The 24021-nt window shown below is 44.4% G+C and overlaps 1 protein-coding gene across 1 annotated transcript in view; it reads left to right on the top strand.

Moving 5' to 3' along the window:
* The first annotated feature begins 20751 nt into the window (after positions 1-20751).
* Positions 20752-24021, top strand: part of LATS2 (large tumor suppressor kinase 2) — a 48701-nt gene continuing 45431 nt past the window's right edge. The window contains exon 1 of the mRNA XM_059493374.1: positions 20752-20919. The gene's annotated coding sequence lies outside the window, so the exon portion shown is untranslated. The remainder of the gene's footprint in view (positions 20920-24021) is intronic.

The following is a 24021-nucleotide window of genomic DNA, read 5'->3' as shown; positions in this document are numbered from 1 at the left end:
TGGCATTTTGCACTGATTCTGCAATGATGAGGGAACTGCTGACAAGTAAGTCCTCTCTGGGCAGCTCCTGTGGGAGGCATGTTTATTCTGGCTTCCTCCTGGGGCTCACAGAGCCCCACGGAAGGTTTATGAGAGCAGTGGGTATCCTTCCTAAGAAAGGATGATGTTGTGCAAGCCATTACGTGTGTCCTGCCTCCAGAAACATTGTCATAAAGAGTCAAGCAAAACCTTTCTCCAAAATAAGTAGTTCCATGTGGCCGGCCTTGTCAAGCACAAAGCAAAGCCTCAGCAACCTGAGACAGCTCAGCTGCCCTGCAGAAATATCTTTTGTGCCTCAATGAGAAGGTCAGAAAACAAAATTCTCTTTTCTTTTTGGTTTATTTTGTTTTTACCTGAATGGCACTTATGATGAAAATGTTCTGGCTGCAATAAATTATCCACAATATTTTGAATAATTCAATATAAAACCAAATTCTTTACTGAATGCTATGCATTATCAATTAACTCTAACAATATTTTTAAAAGAAAGGAACTGTCCATCACTGGGAGTTTACAATATGTGATGATTGAGTCCATGATGAATTCTGATAGCCTGGTTACCATAAGCTCCTCAGAGACACAGTGCTTAGTGGAAACACTGAAATAATCCTAATGGTAGTGGCAGAATAGTGCCAGTAAAACAGAATGTGCTGTAGGCACAATGCAAGGCAGAATTGCTTCAAAAGTTCCTAGAAAATTTGTGCATGCCTATTCCTTAGACCAAGAAAGAATAATCTCTCATAACAATGGTTATCAGCTTTATTATATGCCATTTTTCACATGGCAGGAGGTACTGGGGAAATTGCAAATGTAGGAAGTTTTGCTGCAGAGCAATGAAGCTGGAGTTGTAGATGAGTGATCTTAATGGCATGGGAAGAAGTGGACACAGTGCCCAGGGTGCTGGCAGAAGAAATCAGTGCTTTTACATTTCTTGCTGATCCTTCCCTATCAGCTCTCTTGGCAGAGCTGGTCATGATGAGCTCCCCATAGAGTTGTTGCAATGAAACAGCTTAGCAAAGGCTAAGAGATTTTTGTAAAGAGTGTACAAAAATCCTGCTGCTCTTGCCTGGATTGGGTGAGGAAGGGTTCACACAAGCAGCTGTGCTGGCACATCAGTGGACCAGAGGGGATGGTGATAAAAGGCATCCTTCTTGCCATGGTTTACTTGGAGTCAGAAGATGACATCTGTCCATAACCTGATGCTTTCAAATGGCGAGCTGTACAATGTGACAAGTTATGTGACAGCATGACAGACTGTGACATTTCAGATTGCTGTGAGCAGCACTCTTTGTTTGTGTTCACAAGTTGTGTGAGAAGGCACAGCTCTCAAAAAAATAAGTAAGTGCCTCACAGACTTGCTAAAGGGAAAATTCTTGCAAATTAAGAAAGGGGGAGGATATAAACTATTTCAAAAGATGTGGATAGGCATAAAATCTTGGGTCAACACTTCTTTACAGTTAGCTTTATATTTTGTTATGCCTGTTACAAATCTAAGGATAATTCAGAATAATTTCTATAAAACTTCAGGGCATAGAAGAGCAGGAGAAATGGCATTTTTACACCCCTTAGATTAGATTTCTTCAATGTGAACCAAGATTTTATTTTATTTGGGCTTAAGGAATGTAAAGGCATAATAATTACCAGCTGATACACCAATTTAATGCAGGTGTTCAGAGTTCTTAAAGATAAAGAGTGATAATAACTCAGAATTACCTTTAAAAAGAGATCTCAGAATTTTCAAATTCAAAAAACACAAATATTGGAAAAAGAAAGCCCCATTATATGAAAGGAATTGAAACTCTTGAATACGAAAAGTACACTAATTCTGTTCCCAGAGACATGGATAGATTCCCCTGCCTGTTAGAGGTGAGCAATTGAAGCACGCATGTTTGAAAATTTCAAAGTGAAATATTAAGAACACAGGGCACAGTTATTGCTAAATTATTGCATGCAGGTTCTGCTGTATGGGCTAGATCTTAAAATGAAGTTCAGCAATCTGTCTGAGTCTCTCGGACTTGGGTCTGGCTTCACCCAAAAAAATATGGAGCTGCTGCTCAAACATGCTTCAAACAGTCACATGAATGAGATTCAGAAAGAATTTTAGCCATGGCCAAAGATAAGTTAATACACTTTCAAAGTTATTAATTGGTTTCTGATTAGAATCCATGAAGACCAGTCAGAATGAGAGATTCATGAGCATCTGTCCACCTCGGGCTGCAAATGAAGTGGGAAGATTTCTGTATTTGTGCTAACACAGCTGTAGCTGTTCTTTGAGCTCTGGCCAGCTGATGCAAATTACTTGGCTAGGAAAGGCACTACAAGTTTTTATGTTTAGATGGCAGATAACATTTTTGGTCAGTCATGGAGAAGTTCCTACTGCATTTGCATTCAGGGATGCCTGGATATTGGTGAATGCTTTTTTATCCCACATTCTTTGAGCCTCTTGTCTTAAGCTGGTAATTTTTGGCGGTGTTAGTGATGGAAGGCAAATAAGAATGGGCTGTGCACCTGCTCCTGGGAGCTCCAAAGTTCATCCTCCTCCTGCTCTCTTGTGGGCTGTGAGCTATACAGCTCCATTAGCTCTGTTCACATTCTGACAACTGAACTGCAGGGAGTTTACAGTTTCTTCAGGCTGCCTGAACGAGTCTTGGCTTCTTGCTGGGACAGCAATCCCATTATTCCAGCCACCAGGACTGTGAATGGCTTCATCACTGGCTAGCTGGCAGAGATAATAGGTAGGGAAAGATAGTTGAAAGCAGCTGGTCCTTGGCAAGATTGAAAAATATCAAGTGCAACTGTTATTGGCCCTACCTGTGTGTCACTGCTGGAGCAAGTCTGCAGGGGCATGGCTGAAACACGGGAATTATACTTTGTGCACACCATTTCCTGGCCCAGCCAGGAGCAAAGCCAAAACTATGACAAATAGCAATGGAGTCTTTTGCTAATGTTATAGCTTTTAAAAGACTTCCAGAAAAGATGAATCCTGCTTTCCTGACTGTACCAATGCATATGTAATCCCAAACCACCTTTTCTTTTGCTGCCAAATTGTAAACAAAGCCCTCTGTCTTCTGGGGGAGGAGTGTGCAGAGCATCAGGCTCAATATTTGATGAACATGTGAAAACTTTCACTTGCTGTAGTGCTGTAGCAGAAGAGGAATGAGACAGGCATGGCACAGGCAGGGTGTCCTTGCACAGGGAATGTGGCTATGGCAGGTCCCTGGGAGTTTGAGCCAAGGTGTGCTCCTGTCCAGCCACACCAGCACCACCACTGGGAACAAGCTGGGATGTTAAACTCCTCTTCACTGCATAGCTGATTCAGCGCCTGCACTTTCCTCATGCGAGGAAATAACACATTTCTCCCCTGAAATTATCTCGTATTTCCCCGAAGAGTTCTTAAAATATCCACAACACAAAACATAGTGGAAAAACTGCTGGAATTTGGGTAAGATAACAATATGAAGGATATGAGGCGAGGTACCATTTTGTTGTGCTTTACTAGTGCTTGTAATTTATATCTCATCACTTTCAAGGCCTCTGCTGGCAATATTTCCTTCTAAGAATAGAGCTTAAAGGTATTTTAAGAATTCTAGTTGTTGTTCAATTAATAGGGTAACACTTTGTTCTAAGTAAAAAGATCTGCTGTTTTGAGCAGCAACAGTATTTTGCATGTAAAAAAGGGGGAATGGAGAATGTTTTATTGCCAGCACTTTTCCTTACAGGGGATGAATCATTTACATTCTTGGCAACCAAGCTTAAATTCACAAGAATGCTCAATTTGATCAACTTCCTTCAAAACACTAAGCTCAAAGTACAGAGGAAAAAAGAGAGAAAGAAACTTGGAAGGGTTTGGATGTGGAAGACATTACAAGATGGACATCCAAGCAGGAAGACAATAAATCTAGTGTACAAATTGTTTTGCCCAAAGCAAGTCGCTGACTTGCTGTTACAAGAGGGTCCAGTCTAAATTAAGAGAGTACTGGAAGGGAGAAATAAAACAAGGAGGAAAAGAGAGCCAGAGCAGAGAAAGAAAATTCCTGCCAATCTGGCAGACATGGTGGATGTTGTGTCAAACATGAGTTTATTTGCTAATAAAACAATGTGAATTTTCATGAAATTTCATTAAAAATCCCTTCAGAATGGAAGATTGTGCTGAGAAACAAAATATGAGAATACAGTTAGTTTAGATGCAAGGAAAGTGCCTATGTTTAGGCTGTTGTTTCACACAGCAAAGGCTGAGGGTCATAGAGGGACTTCTTTGGCAGGAGCACAGGATGAACCACGCCATCCCTTCATTGGTCCTCTCCACCTGTGCAGTGGACCCCACTGAGGAAAGGGTGGCACTGAAAATGGTCTGGTTTAGTTTTATTCTAATGGATTCTTTTGCAGCTGGATTGGTTGCCTGGGCTGGTTTGCCAAGCAGCCCCCTGTGGCACTGCACAATACACCCAAGTATCAGCGGAGGAGATGACAAGAGTAAGGGGACGTGGCAGAGGGGGAATGAAGAAGCTTGGCAGGCACTGCTACTGTGCCCCCTCATTTGTGATCTTCTGTACACCGCTGATCTAAGGGACTTTTGGCCTGCTGCTCTCTTCTGCTCAGACAGTCAAGTTTCTATGGCAGTTTCTATGAGACCAGCACAATTGCTTGTTGGCTGAAGTAAAAACAACCCAAGTAAAACCCAAAACATTATTTAGTGTGGAATTCCCCTTTTTCTAGATCATCCTGTGGTCATGCAAACAGCTGTGTCAGTATAAAAGCATGACAGGGAGGAGTGGTGGAATGCAAGAAGGAAGTACTGCTGCCCAGTACTGTTTGATTTCCCACTGCTCTTCACCCCAGTGCTCTGCCACCCCTCACCTGCAGTGCACATGGGGCTGCAGCACCTCTGGATGATCAGGGTAAATGTGACTGTGTCATTCCTGCAGCCAGCACAGGGCTCCTGTGCTTCTGTTCAGGCTGTCCTCCCAAAATATATTTGGTACTTACTGAACCTAATATAGGTGGAAGTAAATAATTGGGGAAGAATGAGAAGGTAGAGGCCTAGGAGAGTTGGGCCAGGCCACAAAGGATAACTGCAACTCAAAGCAGGACCCAAGATACTGCAGAAGTGTTGGTGTCTAATAACCTCAGCATCACACAATTGTTGCTGTGTGTCTTCAGGGTCCCAGTTTCAGTGTGCTGCTCAGTATGTTTCTGTCATGCTCTGCAGTGCCGAGGCACTGAATCCAGTACTGCTCTCTGGTTCTGTAATCAGATATGTTGCTTATATGTAGTAAATCCCACACATTTGGGACATTGAATGTACTGTGTATTCACCAAGCAACCACATCCCATTCATAGAATAAGATCAGTGCTTCCTGGTCTGGTTTCCTGTACACAGATTGTACAATAGGTCACCACAGGTCCTGGGGATATGTTTAGGTTTTCCACATGTGTAGCCTTCCTATCCAAGCTGCAGTACAGACAATCCTCAAACATCTGTGCAGGCGAATTTTATGGGCAGAAAAAGAAAATATCTAGCAAAAGAAAATATCTAGCAAATCTGGACAGAGGGTGGCCCAAAGTCAGAGCCTCCAACACATCAAGAAATACTGGACCAAGTTTCCAAAAAGAAATGTGAGGAATCTTCGCACTGGAGTTTTTAAGACTAGAAAAGTATCTGCCATAGTGAAGTCATCCTAAACTAGATCCCTCACTGCCTTATTTCCCATAAGAAATACTAGTTTGACTCTCTGCAGCATGAAGAATGGCAAGCACAGTCTGTTCTCTGCTCTGCAGCCTGCTCTCTCCTTCTCCAGCCTCACACGTTCCCAGTGTGACACTCAGTGCAGAAACTTGGGGCTGGACACTGAGAAAAGGGAGATTTGAATGCAGTGAGTCTGTGTATTCATGCACAAGAGAAACTGTGGCAGCAATGGTGTTCCCTCATAGTAATGCAGAGCAAGACGGAAATGCAATGAAGTTTTTTTCAGGATTAAAATAAGCAGAACAAGAGCCAGTTGTTGTTTTGGGGAAGAGGAAAGCAGTTGATGTCAAAATGTTTCACCGACTTGGCAAAAATGCCAAGCTGGCCCTGCCTGCAGAATACAAGGGCTTCAAAGGGCTTATCTTGAATAAGAATTGAGGGAGCCAGACCACCGTTTCCTACATGTATTCAGCTAAGGTTAAATGGTATGCAAGGCTATATCCCAAGGGTGTGTTTTCCTGCTGATGCCATCCAAGTTGCTGACACCTCTACCTGGTTTGTGGATCAGTCTTGCTATAGCTGTGTACACCCAGAGGGAGCTCAGTTTTGACCTAGCACCAGGAGGAGTGGGTCACAGTCTCACAGCTGGTGACTTCAGGAGTGCTGCTCCACAGTGGGAATACTGAAACAGATGGCGAGGCCCGTGCTCCAGCGGTGAGCCGGTACTCAGGAGGGGCGTGTGGTTCTTAAACAGGATGCAGGCTGAATAACCCTCCATTCCTGAAGAGGGTGGTCCCCGAAGGTCAGGGCTGCCTTCAATGGTGTGGCAGCACGAGAGGAAACTGCCTCAGAGGGTGCTTTCATAATGCTCAGACTATGAATAAATTCAGCCTCTTGTTCTCTGGGTTCCCAAGTGTTACTCATAAAATATGTGAATAAGGAGAATATGGTTAGGAAAAGAACAATTCTCCAGCTAAACTTTCTTTACAGGAGGAACAGGGGTCCTCCTCCCCCACCCTCTGTCTGATTTCAGACAAAGGGCTTTGCATCCTGTGCAGGAGTTCTCTTTGCTGCCTGAAAGGAACATATGGGCTGTAGGTGATACAAAACTGGAAGAGCTTAGCTCACTGAGTGACAGAATACCTGGGGTTGGAAGGGACTCCTTGATGTGACCTAGTGTGAACCTCTACTCAAGCAGTATCACCTAGAGCAGATTTCTCAGGACCATGTCCAGTCAGATTTTGCAAATCCCCATGTATGGAGGCTTTGCAGCCTCTCTGGGCAGCTGAACAGACTGGCAATGACCAAAGACCTGATGTCAGTACAAATCATTTTGACACTTTTCAGTTTTATGGTAAATTATTAAAGTACCACCTGAATAAATGTACTTGATATTCACCCATTGGCTCTGGTTCTGCTGAGACTGGCTATAAAATTATGTGGACCAAGGCTGATCCATACTTAACCAAATTGCATATTTCTGGGAAAAAGACAGTCAAAGAGACAGTTGGGTGCTACATTGGATTAACACACTGTGGTCCCATGGGAGCTCTCCCAGTTCAAGACAGGAGCAGCCATTCCTCCAGTCAGTGCTGTGCTAATATAGTGGAAGGAGGACCAAGGGTCTCTGAACCTGTTCAAACAATAAATCCAGAAAAACTATGAAGATTTTTCATCCTTTAAAAGATGAAGAGTTTTCTAAGAATATTTGTCCCTTAAATTCCAGAAGATGAGGGAACAGATAGGGTCATGCTTTCTGTTCCCATGCTTCGGAGCCAACACTTTACCCTGGCCATCACTGTTACCAAGGCAGCATCACAGTTCTGGCAGGAGATCTTATCTGAAATTTTAACAGAGGCACATTTAGGCTATTCAAGACAGTTTTATATTGCTCAAGTTGAAGTCAGTGAAATGTTTCATTCAATTAGCAAGCAAACAGTCTGTTAATTTCCTCTGTGCAATGCACAGAATTCTCTCTGCTTCCTCCCCAAGTACAGTACAGCATGTCTGAGCCACTGGCTACTATAATTAGGATGGGGAAAACATTTATATGGCACTATAAAGGTGAACTTCTTTGCATTTACAAAAACATTTTGAACTTGTTTTGCAAATGCAAAAACCATTAAAGTCATTCCCAAAGAATTCAGCGTCAAACTCTGAATTTGATCAAGAAAAAACACAAGGCAATTGTCTCCAGGGGAAAATGGATCCTGCAGAGATGAAGAATCACCAGGGCAGCAGGTCTAATTGGAGAAGGGAACTCCTGAGCTGAATGTGGATGTGACTCAGAAACACTGAGTGGTTTCTTTCCTAATCTGCCATGGACCTCATAGGTGAGGAGGAATCAAGGGTTCTGTGCATGAGTTCTCCCTGTAAAACTGGCATTACTTCAGCTCACTCACTTTCCAAAATAAAGGCAGCCTATGAAACAGAGGCTGGGAGAAGACAAGAGGTACTGAGAGAGGACAATATCAGAAGGCACTCAGGAAGCAAGAGAGGGAACAGGGACAAAGGAAAACCTTTGGAGAGTGAGGAGGAAGGGAGTCAATGACAAGAATAAGAAGTGAGATGGGATCCTTCAAGTGTGGGGGAGGAGAAGGTAGATTAATAAATTTTTGGTTAAGCTCAAGGGAGTACAAAAACCTGAAAGAGAAGCTGTCAGTGAATTTCAGTAGCTAAAGCAGGTAATGGCCAGAGCATTAGCATTAGCAAAGAACTGTAGTCATGGTGATAGAAAAGCAAGGACCACTTCAAGAAGAAGTACTGAGACAGAAATGAAATGGTTCAGATTAGGCCTTTCATAAGAGACCAGTAATGTGAAAAGGAAAAAATATTTTAAAAAACCCTCCCTGAACCCAGAAAAAAATAGAGGAATTACAGAAATCAGATTTGAGAGAACTGATCCTTTTATATCAAACAAACACAAAAACAATAATTAGTATGTAAAAGTAGCAAGAGCTTCCGGAGAAGAAATTTTAAAAGTCACAGGGATCTACAACTGGATAGTCATGAACAGAATAGAAGATCATTTACCCTCTAGAAAGGTGCAGGCAGGAATGATCAGGTGCAATCACGGGAGGAACATGGAACAATCAGCAGTGTTTCAGGGGCCACCAGACAAAAAATCTCCACCTACACATTTTGTGTCACCCACTCTGGGCACACACCTCTTCTCATTTGTCAAGACGAGGGTTCAGCCTGATGTTTCAAATGGTCATGAGGAGCAGTAACTGAAATTCCAAGTGGCCAAGAAAACACTTGTTGCATACAAACACAGTCTTTGCTTGCATTTCACAACACTGCACAAGGTTTAAAAAGTAATCTCCAAATTTGTACACCCATATTACTGTGTACACAGAGGATAGCTAAACAGACCTGGTGTGCATTGAAATTCATGTCATAGCCAGAGCCTGCCCTCTTGCTCCCTATGCACCAAGGGCTTGGCATTGCAGAGAGCATTTGAGTATCTGGACTTATGTGTGAATCTTTGAGAAGTGGAAAATAGACAGAAGAGCAATTAGACTGCTCTTGTTAGGATAAAGGGAGCATGGTGAAAAACTGTGCATTAAGTGCACTACTTGAAGCAAAAAACAGCCAGAGCACAGAGAAGACTTTTAAAAAGTGAAAAAAGGAAGACCCAAGAAACTACAGGCATGATAATCTTATCTCTGTGCCCAGCAAGATCACAGAGCAGATCCTCCTGGGAACTATGCTGAGGCACATGGAAAATGAGGTGACTGGTGGCAGCTAACATGGCTTCACTAAGGGCAAATCATACCTGACAAATTTGATGGCCTTCTACAACAGGGTTACAATAGTAGTGGATAAAGGAAGAGCAACAGACATAATCCACCTGGACTTGTGCAAGACATTTGACATTGTCCCATATGACATCCTCATTTCTAAAATGCGGAGACACGGATTTGATGGGTGGACCACTTAATAGGTTGGGAATTGGCTGGATGGTCACACTCAAAGAGTTGTGGTCAACAGCTTAATGTCCGAGGGGAGACAAATGAGAAGTGGCATTCCTCAAGGATTGGTGACTGGTGCTGTTTAACAGCTTTGTCAGTGATGTGGCATAGAGTGCACCCTCAGCAAGTTTGCCAGGAACGTCAAGTTGAGTAGTGTGATTGACATGCTGGAGGGAAGGGATGTTATCCAGAGAAACCTTGACAGGCTTGAGAGGTGGGCCCATGTGAACTGCATGGAGTTCAAAAAGGCCAAGTGTACCTGCACAGCCCTGCACCAAGCACAAATACAGGCTGCATGGAGGATGGATTAAGAGCAGCACTGAGCAGAAGGATTTAGGGGTGCTGGTTGAAAAGCAGCTCCTGGGCGTGTTTTGGCAGTGTGCTCTCATATCCCAGAAAGCCAACTGCATCCTGGGCTGCATCCAAAGCAGTGTGGACAGCATGGGGAGGGACAGGATTCTGTCCCACTCTTCTGCTGTTGTGAGACCCCACCTGCAGTGCTGCATCCAGCTCTGGAGTCCCCAGGTTAACAATGGAGTGGGTCCATTGGAGGATCCAATGGATGAAGAAGATGATCAGAGTGCTGTAGCACCTCTCCTACGAAGACAGCTTGTGAAAGTTGGGATTGTTCAGCCTGGAGAATGCTCTGGAGAAACCTTAGAGCAGGCTTCCAGTACCTGAAGGGGGCCATATGAGAGCTGAAGAGATTTTTTATGAAAGCATGTAGTAACAGGACAATGGGGAGGGGTTTTAAACTGGAAGAGGGCAAGTTTAGATTAGACATAAGGAAGAAATTCTTCCCTGTGAATGGTGAGACACTGTCACAGGTTGCTCAGAGAAGCTGCGAATGCTCCATCCCTGGAAGTGTTAAAGGCCAGGCTGGATGAGACTTGGAGCAACCTGGTCTAGTGGAAGGTGTCCCTATCTCAATGGCAGGGGGTTGGAACTAGATGATCTTTAAGGTCCCTTGCAACCCAGACCTATGGGTTCTATGATTTGTAATCACAGGGGTAGAAAAGCAGGAACCACTTGAGTTGTTTTGCATGCTGTCATAAGATGCTGCTTTAAAACAATTGGTTGTAACTTCTGTGTTTCTATTCACTTTGATTTACAGTATAGTAATATTCTTATTCACATGTTTATCACTTTCCAAAACTTAAAGAAAACTTTACTCATTTAAGTTACAGATTCATTATAACCAAAATCTGTATTTTAATTATTTACAAATCACATATTATCCAACTTAGAGTTTACTACCCCCGAATATTCAGAGCCTTTCTCCTTTAATCCTGGAGTTTTTATGAGCTCTAGCAGAGTATGTAAACATAAGGTAGAGCAGAGACTGAAAGAAAGTAGCTAGAAAGTTGAAAGCATGTTTAGGACTGCTGTGATGCTTTTTAGACATGGAACTTTGTATTCCTGAAGTGAGCTAAAAGCAGTGGCTGGTGTGGGAAGTTATTTCAGAATAGATGTGGGTTGAAAGACTCTGTGGAAGACTAGGAGACACGCGGTGATAATGATAGTCATCAAACAGGAACACGTGGTGAAGTGTTTTTGGAGGGGAAACTCTTTCAGTTTCTATGCTGTTTCCATGTATATTATTCTGTGATGATACTCTAGTAAAGCATGATGGAGAGCCAAGGATTTTTAAGTCTCCTACTGTGGTAGATTGACCCTGACTGGATGCCTGGTGCCCACCAAAGCTGCTTTTGTTGCTGCCATTCTCAGCTGGACAGGGGAAAGAAAATAAAACAAAAAGCTCACGGGTTGAGTTATTGACAGGGAGGCAAAGGACTCACCAGTTACAAAACAGACAAACTTGGGCAAGTTTGGGCAAAACAGACTCAACTTGGGGAAAATTAATTCATTATCAATCAAATCAGAGTAGTATAATAAGAAATAAAAACTAATTCTTAAAACACCTTTCTGTCACCCCTCCCTTCCTGAATTCACTCCTGAATTCTCTATCTCCTCCCCCACAGCGGTGCAGGGGGACAGGCAATGGGGGCTGCAGTCAGTTCATCACATGTGTCTCTGCTGCTTCTTCCTCCTCAGGAGGAGGCTTGTCACACTGCTCCCCTGCTCCAGTGTGGGGTCCCTCCCGCAGGAGACAATTCTCCATGAACTTCTTCAACCTCAGTCCTTCCCACAGGCTGCAGTTCTTAGCACTGAGTTCTCCAACATGGGTCCCTCATGGTGTCACAAGTCCTGTCAGCAAACCCACTCCAGCACGGGCTCCTCTCTCCACAGATTCACCAGTCCTGCCAGGAGCCTGCTCCAGCATGGGCTTCCCATGGGGTCACAGCCTCCTTCATGCTTTCCCCCCGTTCTAATCTGGGCTCTTCCATGGCTGCAGATAGATTTCTGCTCCTCTCAGAATCTCCGGGGGCACAGCTGCCTCCGCAAGGTCTGCACTGAGGCTGCAGGGGAATGTCAGCTCCCGTGCCTGGAGCACCTCCTGCCCCTCCATCACTGAACTGCGTGCCTGCAGTGTGGTTGCTCTCATGTTTTCTCACTTTCTGGCTGCTGCTGTGCAGCTTTTTTCCACCTCATTTTACGTCTGCTATCCCAGAGGCATTACCAATAACCCTGATGGGCTCAGCCTTAGCCAGCAGTGGGCGGGTCCATCTTGGAGTCGGCTGGCATTGGCTGTGTCGGACACAGGGACAGCTTCTGGAAGCTTCTCAGAGAAGGTATCCCTGTGGTCCCCCAGTACCGAAGCCTTGCCAAGCAAACCCAATAGACCTACACAGGGGTCTGCTCAGAATTTTCCTCAACAACTTTTTAGAGACTGTAATCCTGAACCCAATTTCAATAAAACTTTCTCTTTTATATGGATGTATGGCACATATGGATGACAAGTCTCAATGTGCAATTTCATGTTTCTATTGCCAAGGCCATGTGATACTTAATCCCCATCTTTCCATCCTTGTGATTATACAAACGGGTCAGGCCAAGTAATTTTATTCATGCAAGTCTCTCACCTCACAGACAATAGCAAATACTTCTCTTGGTTTTCTGGTATCCTTCTTTGCTGATAAAGCTGTGTAAACAAGTGCAAAGCACACAGGATTTTGACTTCCAGAGTACACAGAGGTGTGACTGTAGTTTTTCCCCTAGTCAGTATCATTATTTCTCCCCCAAGAAAATATGCGAGGTTTGTTGACTGGAGCTTCTTATGCTGCTATGAGATGCCTTGCCAAGTTGTATGTTATCCCACTTCCTTCCTGCAGGCAATCCAAACAGTGAAGGCTTCCACAGGAGCCCTGCCCCTCTCAACTGCATCACACAACTGCTCAGCTCTCAGGCCCTCTCTTTCAGCACAAGAAATGTGGTGGCTCAGCGCTGGGCTCAGCAGGAGCGCTGAGAGCCTGCCCTGCTGAGGGCAGACCTAGAACAGGAGAGTTCTGCAAGCCCAGGAGAAGCCATGAGCCAGCAGCAACCCCTGGGCAGCTCCACGCTGCCATGCAGACGTGGCAGGTATGCCAAGGGAAGGCCAGCTCCATTGGCACAGTCACTGTGAAATGCCAGTTTACTTAGGAAAATGAGATGAAGCAAGAGACTTACAGCACTACTGGAAAATTACTGTTTCAAAGAGAGGCTAGGCAGCTAGGATCTGAATTTCTGCAGAGTACCTAGGGCAAGACCTAAGCCTTACAGGTTTGCCTCAGAGCTTTTTACCTGGGCAATAGTCTGCAACAGAGAAATTGGGCATCCCCTCTGACTCTTTGTATTTTGCATCCTTGAATTTTTGTTTCTTTTTTAGTGACAATATGATCTAGTTGGTGACTGTTGTTTGGCAGATGAGGATTCTGTTCCTGGCTTTGCCACTGAATTGTAGCGTTCCTTGCGAATGTTCATGCAGCCTAGCCTTGCTTCTCTCTTCAACTCCTCTGTCCATCTTATCTGCAGAGATGTAATCTCTGCTCTGAAGAGGTGGTTCCTTATTATGGGTTTGGGGTTTTTTGGTAGCAATTGCAGCCTTCTGGTGCACCATCCCATATAGCAAGATAATTTGATATTTTTCCTGTGTCTCTCTGTGGTGCTCTCACTAAGTAGCTGTTCCACACATGTGATTACCTTGCACCAGCATCTTATTTCTGTTTTTTTTTAAATTTATGGTTACTTCCATCACCTACTTCTCTCACTCTTTGATGCAAAAGCAGACTTATTAATAAGAAATAAGTTTTTTCTACTTCTATAGCTGGTGTCTACCTCTACCTCTGTTTCCACAGAAGTCTTATTCAGTGTTTCTGGAGTATTTGAGTGCACATAGTTCAGTCTTTTACAGTTCGACTTCCATGTTTTATATCAACTCATTCCTTTTTGCTTGTGCATTTTCTTATGCATTATGTTGCAGATATCAGTCTGTAATCTGTCTAATTCTCTTCTTCTGCAGTGTGTCTTTCTTATCCATGTACTTCCTTACCCATCTGTACTATTATTTTGTCTTTGAATGCACATTAATAGTGCTTCTTAACATATGCCACTGCCGCTTTTTCTATTCCATTCCTTCCTTTACCCTGATCCATGTCCAGTTTCTCTCAGCATTTAATCAGTTGAAATTCACTGCTGTTATTTTTTCCCTTTAGAGCTGACTTAGTCATAATAACAAGGCTTACAGGGAAAGATCCAAGTCTTGTTCAAAGATCTGATCCAAGGCTCATTACCATGGTCACTATTTTTTTTTTATAATCTTCCAGTTATATTTCCCTCCTTTTCCTCTGACTCTGTCAGATCCAGCAACATCTCAAGAGGAATGGTTTCCTCTGAGACCCACGTGTAGTCCAAACCACACATTATGCTGGGAACCCAAAGTATGTTCAACTGATATCTAATCTGGCACTTCCTTGACCTTTTCTGAAGTACCACTTTTCCTTGTAAGGCTTTTGATAAGGCAGCCTATTAAATGTGCTAACTTGTGACTCCATTCAAGCCTTTAGCTGGGAGAACCATTTCTATGTTGGTAAGGTGAGATGGTTATAATCCATCTAGTGTTATCTTCCAAGGGCACTGGACTGCCAGCCCTCACTGCTGCACTCCCTTGTTAACGTATCTATTCTCTCTAGCCATACCTATTTGTCCTTTCTTAGGACAAGAAGGATTTTGATACGTTTCTAAGAATTGTACACCTTAAGGCATGCTGAGATGTTTTGGTTTTTTGTTCTGGGAAGGGTTAGGAGTAATTGTGGTAAAATCCCTGTGGCTCAGTCTGGTTTGTAAGCAAATGGATATGGGTTCCTAACTAACCCTGAGAATGTGAGCTGTGTGCATTCCCTGCTGTGACTACTACCTTTTGTCTCCTTCTTGACTATTATCCATCAGATTTCTCTGGTGAGGTGTCCAGAAGGTGCCTTCCTAGAAGGTGCTTTTGGGAATGTGACGTTTAGCTTTAGTGATCAGGCATTAATTGCAAGCAAGTAACTGAAAATACCATTTTCAGTAAAGTTTTGTTAAATGCTATTTTTGGCTTCATATGAGTAAATTGCAGTCTGTCACATGAGTAATTTCTATCTAATTCCAGGGTCTAATCTAATGGGATCAGATCTTTAAACAAGACTTGGATCTTTCCCTGTGTGTGAGTTACTCATGGATAGAGCTGCACAGGGCTTTAATATCAGGCCTTCTAAACAGATACAGTAAATGATCAGAGAAATGAACACAGCTTTCCTTTACATTAATGCTGGGGTTTGAGACATCAATTTAACATACTGATCGGTCACAGAAAGAGCTATTTATCCAGAGATTTCTTAGCCTTTCCAAAACATGGGAATTACCCCTCTCTCCTTACAGGCAGGGAAGTTCAGGTGGAGAAGTGAAACAGCTTGCTGTAGGTCCCAAAAGGGACATGGAGTAGAAAAAAAGCTGATCTATATTCTCTTTGGCTCTACGGACCTGGCTACCACCCCCTCACTCAGATCAACATGAAACATTTCAGTGGTGTATCAACCTTCTGAAGCTTTGGATAGTTCCTTACAGCTGCAAAATGCCCTTTCATTGGTGGGTGTGTGTATGTGTTTGGGCATGGGGCATGGGGCACTCCACAGGCTCATTCCTCCCCATGTGCTCTGGTGCTGCCTTTGCATGCTGTGCTCTGCTAGGAGTATCCTAGTCCCAAATCCTTACCTCTGTACCAGTTGCTCTGGGAATTCAGAAGTGCCTCAATTTGCTCCCTCAGGATAGGGGTTCCCCACAACTCCTTTATTTTTTTCCCCCCCACACAGACATTTTGGGAAACTACCCTTTTCCTCAGCAGTCCCTCATTTTCTGCAGCAAGCCAAGGGCTTTGAATACGCATGTGTTCCTCCCACACCTTTTCCTTCTGTCCGGAGTGTGAATCATTCAGAGCATGTGGCAGGAAGGACAAAGCTGTGGTGGGGGTATTGTTATGCTGGGAGATGCTGCTGTGCCAGGCCTTCGATGAAAAGATAATTGCAGGCTAGACTGATGGTTGCTGGCTGCCCAGACCTGTTACCAGGGCTTCACATGTCCTGCATTACCCTTCTCTTTTTCTCCAGGATCAGAAGGGCACAGTCTAAAAACTTATAAAATTTCTGGATTGGGTGGCAGTGTTGCTCAAAAGCAATCTACACTGCATCTGAACAAAGTGATGCCATCAAGCTGATTGCAGAGACTTGAACACTTCAGCAATTCAATTCCAAATGGAGGGTGCAACTGCTCAGCAATTCAGTTCCAAATGGAGAGCACAACTGGCTCACACTGGTGAAATTCCACACAAAGTCCCGACATTCCTACAGTCGTCTTGGGCTCTGCTGGGCTCCAGCTGCAGTCAATAATTGAAACAAAGTCTGGGGCTGGGAGCAGAGTACATAGGAACGTGGGTCCTTGTGAAATTCAGAGTTTTGAACCTTTTGAACCTGAGTGCTGTAAAGGCAGTCTGAGCATCCTGAATGCCTTACCCAGTTAACCAGTCTGTGTGCAAGCTGAGACAGTTTCACAGTTAGATTTGTCCAATTTCACTACTTTGTGCTGAAATAAAATGAATTTCTGAAGTACCATCTCACATTCACTGCATCTTTGCCACTCCAAAAGAGTGCTGTGATACATCCCATAGGCATACTCTTGAGGGGGAAAAAAAAGCATACCTAAACCATACTTAGAATTTGGTTATGGTTTATTTTTTTAACCTACTCAATTATTGAAGCACTGAGCTTAATTTTGACCACCAGAAATGCAATTTTGCATGAGGGTTAAACATGTATATTATATTCACATATAGGCTGTATTGTCTGTACTGTGCTGGGAGAACACAGAGCTGCTGTTTCAAACTGGTTTTACGGTGGTGATTTGAGAATAATGATTCTGCAGTATCATTCTGCAAAGAAAATCAATGTCTTGAAACATGAAAATTTCAGTGTCATTCAGTGTAAAGTCTTTTTTCCTTGCTCATGATTCATGTTACATCACACTGGTTTGTTCTAAACATGTCACTGTTGTTCTAAACAGGATGTCATTGTCAGCAAATTCCTTATGTATGCTCATACACACGTGTTCATGCGTTCACTATTATTTCACATGTGTGTGTCCCTCTTTTTGAAAAAAACTAGCAGAGAACTAGGTGATATTGATAATATTCCTGCTTTAGGAATACTCTCAAGTTCTCTGAACGGGTTCAAGCTTTTATTGGCAATTTGTACTGTGTAAAGAAAAAGTTCATCCACCCACATCCTAATTACTTGGTTGTTAGGAGTATTTTTAGCACCATGATTTGCTAATTGGTTCCAAATACAATAGTTTAGAAAGAGACACTGTGGCCCAGCAAACAGTGAAATAAGAGTACAAGGAGGGGATGAGGCAACACACAGCATCAGATGTCAGGATGGAGTGGCATGGAGCTCCCACCTCCCTCATTGTTGCAGGTGGGTGGAAGGAGAAAGAATGTGAAATAGTGGATCTGTGGTCCTTCCCACTTGCCCACACGGCAAGACAGCTGCTCAGGCAAGTCAGCAGGTGAGTGCTGTAATCACCACAGACCCAGCAGCATCACTCCCTGAAGCAGAGACATGAATAAATACAATAACCCTTACTCATGGTCGATTAGTATCTCATAGTCTAGTCTGGGAACAGACTTGCTGCTCAGCACAGCCCAGACTGTATTGTTCTTTTTATGGAACATCTTTCCTTCTGGAGATGCCTTACTGGGGAGAAGATGGCTGGGAAGAAAGACTTGACAGTAATTTCCAAAGAGATTACTTTCACGATGATCTCCAAAAACCTGCAAAGATCAAATAATGTTTTAACCAAGTTGTTGTATCAACCTAGCTGAGTTCAATTTCACTCATATTTCTGAGGAACATGATTTCCATTAGTTTGGGTTTCTAAAAGGGTAAAAACAGAAACAGTCTACAGAATATCTACATCTGTGGTGCACTAGCTGAATGTGGGTACTTTCTAGAGGACGGATGCAACCCATCTCACCTGTACTTGCTGTTCTCAGGAGGGAATTCAATCCCAGGAGCTCTGTACAAATACATGAAATTCAGAAAATACAGCTGGCTGGAACCAGGAAGCAAAATTGTGCAGCTGAGTCTCATTCCCAGATGGATCCAGATGCAATAGGAAAACAAACAATTCCAAAGGAGAAAAGTAAATTAAAAGATCTGTTTTACTTAGATTTAAGAAAGTAGTTGACAAGCAAATCTTACAAAAGAGTATTATAGCACAGAGTAAGCAATTTTTATCTTGATGCTGTTCCTTTAAACCAGCCTGAACTTTGTTGGGAAAAGGTCTCAAACCATTGAGCAATGTCTGGTTTGGGCAATCGCGTTGCTATGCTTCATCGGATAAGCACAGCAGTAATTCAGAAAATGAAGCCATGCCGCATCTGTCATATCATTTAAAATTTACTTCAGTTTTGCAGGTATTTGAAGATTGCAAAATGACCCACATTTTCCTGCTATATTCTGCCAACACTGGAATCTGGTCTGAACCGAAAGGACTTCTTTATCTTTAGCTTTCCAGAGTGAGAGGCTTACTCTTTCCCCCCCGACCCTGCCTGACAATATATTCCAGTCAATGGCACTATTGAAATTCTGACAGCAATTTATATACAGTAACTGACTGCCTTCAGATGAGATGCTAAACAATTTCTATGCACCAGGCTGCATTTTTCTCATGAAATGCAGCATTCTATTATCTTCCCAAACCAGCAGTTTTATAAGCACTACTTTTTTAGAAGCATTATTCATGCATAGGCACTATTGACAGTTTTGCATGGAAGACATTGAAAAAAACTACAATAAAAAAGCTCAGAGAAATGTCCTGAGATAGGACTGCCCATGAGTATATTACTTACAAAAATAGTCTCCCTGGCTTGGAAAAGGCTGTAAATATAGCTCCCATCCTGAAAAGACAGTTATGCACAGACTCCTCTTTGTACGTGCTTGCAGTCCAGTGGAAGACACTGGGGCTCGTCGCATGATTAAATGTGTCTTAACAGTTTGCAAGACTGACATTTTCCCTGCCAAACACAGCAACCCTACAATGAGCACCTCTCAGCTGTGCAACAGGATTTTAAGAATTTTGAAGAATTTCAGGACTGCAGGCTTCTTCCATGTTAATGATCTAAAGGTATATGCCTATATATAAAAAAGTTTTATTTTCTTCTGGTTTTTACTCTGTATGAATACCCGCTGGTTATGACTAGCATGCGTATCTGTCACGCTGAGGGGTCAGAGCCAGCCTCCCAGATCTGAACATTACTGTATTTGGGAGGATGGGGATTATTTCATTATTCTCATTGTCAATTGTCTTTATTAAAAATCACAGAGATATCTAAAATTATATTATTCCTGCTTTCATGAAAAACAGGTTCATAGGTGGACATTATCACTTTGTAAAATTACATGAAATGAGGTTCAGTGAGCTGGGGATCTGTCTCTTCTCCCAGGTAACAAGCAGCAGGACAAGTGGAAATGCCCTCAAGTAGTGCCAGGGGAGGTTTAGATTGCATCTTAGGAAAAAGATATTCTCTGAAAGGGTGGTTGGGCATTGGAATAGGCTGTCCCAGGAAGTGGTCACTACTCCTGGAAGTGTTCAAAAGGTACATGGATGTGGCATTTGGGGATGCGATTTGGTGGTGAACACCGGTCGGTGCTGGGTTAATGGTTGGACTCGATGATGTCAGAGATTTTTTCCAGTCTTAGTGAATCTATGAATCTGGTTCCAGGTACCACCATCCATAATAAGGTCAAATATGAACTTTGCATCCAAATATTCTTTGCAGCTTGGTTCTGCATTTTCGTTCCAGATGTGAATTCCCTGTCTGTCCTCTGATACCTCATACGTCCCTAGTCTCCTCACCATTATGAAACAACATGAAAAAACAAGTAACTCCCCCTCAAAACAAACAAACAAACAAACAAACAAAAAAGAAAAAAAAAAACACCCAAAGCAAACTAGGAATTAAAAGAAAACCCCAAGTGGGCATTGGAAATGCTGCAACTTCGTGTGCCTGGTTAGTCCAGCATGGAAAGGAAACTGGTAGGAATAATGGTTATCAGCACAGACCTTTCAATCTAAGTGAGTTTGGAGCACGGGGAAGAGCACTTCCAACCCACCTATCCTTCCCAGGGAAGCTGTGGATGCCTCATCCCTGGAAGTATCCGAGGCCAGGTTGGATGGGGCTCTAAGCAACCTGGGTTAGTGGAAGGTGCCCTCCATGGGCTGCGGGTTGAAACTTGATAGCCTTTTAAGGTCCCTTCCTACCCAAGCTATTCCATGATTCTATCCCGGCTCATTTCGCCTCAACAAGTGGAGGCAGTGCCACCCTCTCCCGTCAGGACCCAGCGAGGAGTTGCTGTGACGCGGAGTGCGTTTTGTGAGGGGAAGAGGTGTCACTCCTGCCCGTACACTACGGCCGGGCGCCCCGAGAGGGCCGGCGGGCGGAGGGCAGCGGCCCCCGCCACCCCGGTCCCTGAGGGCGCGCCAGCCCTTCCCGGCCCTTCCCGCCCTGGAAGCCCCTCCCCCCGCTGGAATGCGCCGGGAGGGGAGTGGAATGACGCGGGCGCCGCGGGGTCACGTGGCGCGAATGGAATGCCAACAATGTAGCGAATGTCCCGACTGCGCCCCGCACTCGGCGCCCGGGACGGCCAAGGGGGAAGATGGAGAGCGGCCCGCGCCGCCGCGGCCGCCGCCGCTGCTGAGCCGCGCCGTGCCGACCCGCGGAGGGCGAGCGGCGGCGCCGGGCACCCCGGGGAGGTGAGCGGAGCGGGTGCGGGCGGCGCGGGCTCCCCCTCAGCTCCGGGTGGGAGCGCTCCCCATCCCCCAAAACTGCTCAGCGCGGAAGGGAAAGTCCTGTGGGGAATCGGGGGGTGCGGGCGAGCGGAGCCGGGTCGGTTCTCGAAGCCGGAGCGAGCGTCCCGTGTGTGAGTCCCCCCGTGGGGGCCGCCCGGGCGCCCTGCCCGCACCCTCCGACATTTTCCGGACACTCGTGTGACAGCGCAGCTCCGGCGGAGCGGGGTGGGGGTCCGCCTGCCCGAGGCCTCTGCCCCAGCTGGCCGGAGCTGCTAATAAATGGCCGGAGTTTATTTTGGGAGCTTTCTGCCCACGAAAGGAGTGGGGGGAGAAGGGGCTCCCGGCGGTACGGGGTGGAAGGCGATCCGGCGGGGCAGACCCTGCGGGCTCGGTGCCGCAGGGAGCGAGCGAGGGCTCGGGCAGCGGCCGGGGGCAGGCAGGGCCCGCGGGGTCCCGTGTGGCTGCGGCGGGGCCCGCTGTTCCCAGTCAGCTGAAGGTCACTGCCAAAAGCCAGCAGCTCGCCACCCTCTCCGCTGCCTCGTGAGCGGAGTGCGTGTTGAAATAGCCCTTTCCTCGGGAAAGGCACTCGCCCAAATGACGCAGAAAGGGCTCGTTTGGAGTGTCCGGGCTTTGCGGTCAGGCACTGCCGGGCTGCTGAAGGAAGGTGAACTGTTTCCCAGAGCCCTGCTTGGGCCGCTGCTTGTGGCTGGCAGTGGGACACGGGCACAGAGTCACTTTTGGATAGTACTGTTAGCAGGAGAAGTGGAATCGTTTTAGGGAAAATTCCCTTTCCACTTTTCTTCACTTCCACAATGTGCCCACTTATAAAGAGAAACACGGTTTGTATAATAATGAAATTCCTGAAACACCTCCCCGCCATTGTACACCTCCAATACGAGCTGAACAGTCCCCGCTTCCTTGAATTGGTGTTCTAAAAAAGCCCTCAGAGACATACTTGTAAATTGAGAGAGGCAAGGAAGTTGTAGCAGTTTCTTAAAACTTTACTCCTTCCTACACTGGAGCGATTTCAAGTTCAGCTCACTCCAGTGCCTGCACAGTTACAGGGAAGCAGCTCACCAGCTTGGGTGAGCTTTAGTTTCTTGCCTGTGTCCCAGCTCCACAGAGCCACTGCAGCCTGTTGGCGAATGAAGAAACAGGAGAGTGAATAGATAGTGCTGCTGGGAAAACAGACATCAACATATAATTTCAGTGTGTCATTGATCAATTGTTTGGTTGCTGACAGAGCAGCTATTGGTATTTCTCAAATGAAACAAAAGAATCAGTTACTCAAAAATTGTTTAACTTGATGTAATTAAAGTAATGCTGCACCTGCTTGAAGTGTCCATTATCCTTCAGGATAATGGACAAGCTTCTAATTAGTACAGAACATGTAACATTTTGGAAAAGACCTTAGGACTGGTAGTCAGAATGGCTAACAACTCAAAAATAATTTCTTCTGATGGCAGGAAGGCTGTTACATCCATGCTGCAGGCAGGGTGCAGATTAGAAGTATTTGAAATTATCCAAATCCAGATGTACAGTTAGAAATGCTTAGACAGAATGAGACACATTACATACCTTTTAAAGCATACAACCACTTTATGGGGTTTTTTTCTGAAAAATGCAAATCACAGGAAGATATGAAAAAAGCCAGCAGCTTGTCTTTCCTTGTAAATCATCTGTAATATTTAATGTTCCTTTTTTTTTTTTTTTTGCTTATCTTACATATTTAGTTTAAAAAAAAACCCTGCAAAATATGAAACAGGTTTGCAGTTAGCTCAAATACTTAGTGCTGTTGCTGCTCTCATCCATACTGCCTGAACGACAGTATGGATGGTTTCTGCTTTAAGCAGCATTGTAAATGTAAGCTGAGGAAGTTGCCAGCTGGCTTGACCCAGCATCATTAGACTCGAGCTGAGGCCAAAGGTCACAGAAGTTCTTTATGTGAAGCATGTGTGTAAGTGGGAAAGCAGTCTTTTGCTGCAAAAAGGTGGGGGGCTTGCAAGCTCTCCCAGTGTGTCCCAGGCCTGAGGACTGGCACAGGGACTGAAAAGGAAGAACAACCCAGATGCCTAAACCAAGCCATATGGTGCCTGCTGCTGTCAGGAAAAGAAAGAAAATTATCAACCAATTAATTGCTTTGTATCTTCTAAGCACTAGCTAGTTATGATGTAATCCAAAGAAAGCTGCAATACTATTGTGTTTTATTTTTTACCAAGCCTGTGTGTTATCTTTTGCTATATTCTGTCCAAGTAGAAAAAAACCTCTTTTTGAGATCCTGCAGTTGCTTTTGTCTTCACTTGAGACAATGAAAGCTTGAACTGTTACTGACTGGTTTGTGGGAACATAAATATCTGGGTGAACAGCTTTAGCACTTCCCTTAAAACAATTGGCAAATGTTGCTGTCACTTCTCTGTGAGTTAGCTTTGCAGGGTATTCATGGAGAGTGGAGAATGGAGGAGCTCAAGACCTCAAACACATTATGGGTGTTTTTTAGTTAATGGAGCATTTAAATCCTAACAAAAAAATGTTGACTTGGGTTAATCTCAAGCGATTAATCTGTGCTCCTGCATTTCAGTCTGGTAAAGCGTCATAGAAGAGTCTGGGGTCTGACTGCAGTGTTGCATTTGAGACCTTGGTAGAGGAAAGCTTGAAGTGGACTCTGTCCTGATGAGGAAGTGATGGCAGGCTTCAGAGGTGAATGTGTCCTGATTCTGTTGGGCTTCACAGCAGAAAGCTGTTTGCTTGGAAGTGAGAAGTGATAGTAAATGCTTGGAAATGGTTTGGTTTTGGGAAGTGCTACAGCTATCACAACAAAAAGAATTTTTAGTATGAGCATAGGAAAATAAAGAACAGTACTTCCCTGAGAAATCCTTTTCAGTGATAAATGTCCTAGGATCAAAAGTGAAGCACTTTTTTAAAAAAATCCAATTGACTTCTGGGTGCTGGAAGAAACATACAGTGTGTTACCATCCTCTGTATTTGCAATTTGGAAACAACTGAATGGAATTCTTCCCTCACCAGCAAGGTGGCTGGAGCACCATTCAGGAGTCAGTTTGCAAGTGC

The sequence above is a fragment of the Ammospiza nelsoni genome, chromosome 2, assembly GCF_027579445.1.
Source record: "Ammospiza nelsoni isolate bAmmNel1 chromosome 2, bAmmNel1.pri, whole genome shotgun sequence".
NCBI lineage: Eukaryota > Metazoa > Chordata > Aves > Passeriformes > Passerellidae > Ammospiza > Ammospiza nelsoni.
Note: the sequence above shows the minus strand (reverse complement) of the source record. Positions and strands in the feature narration are given on the sequence as shown.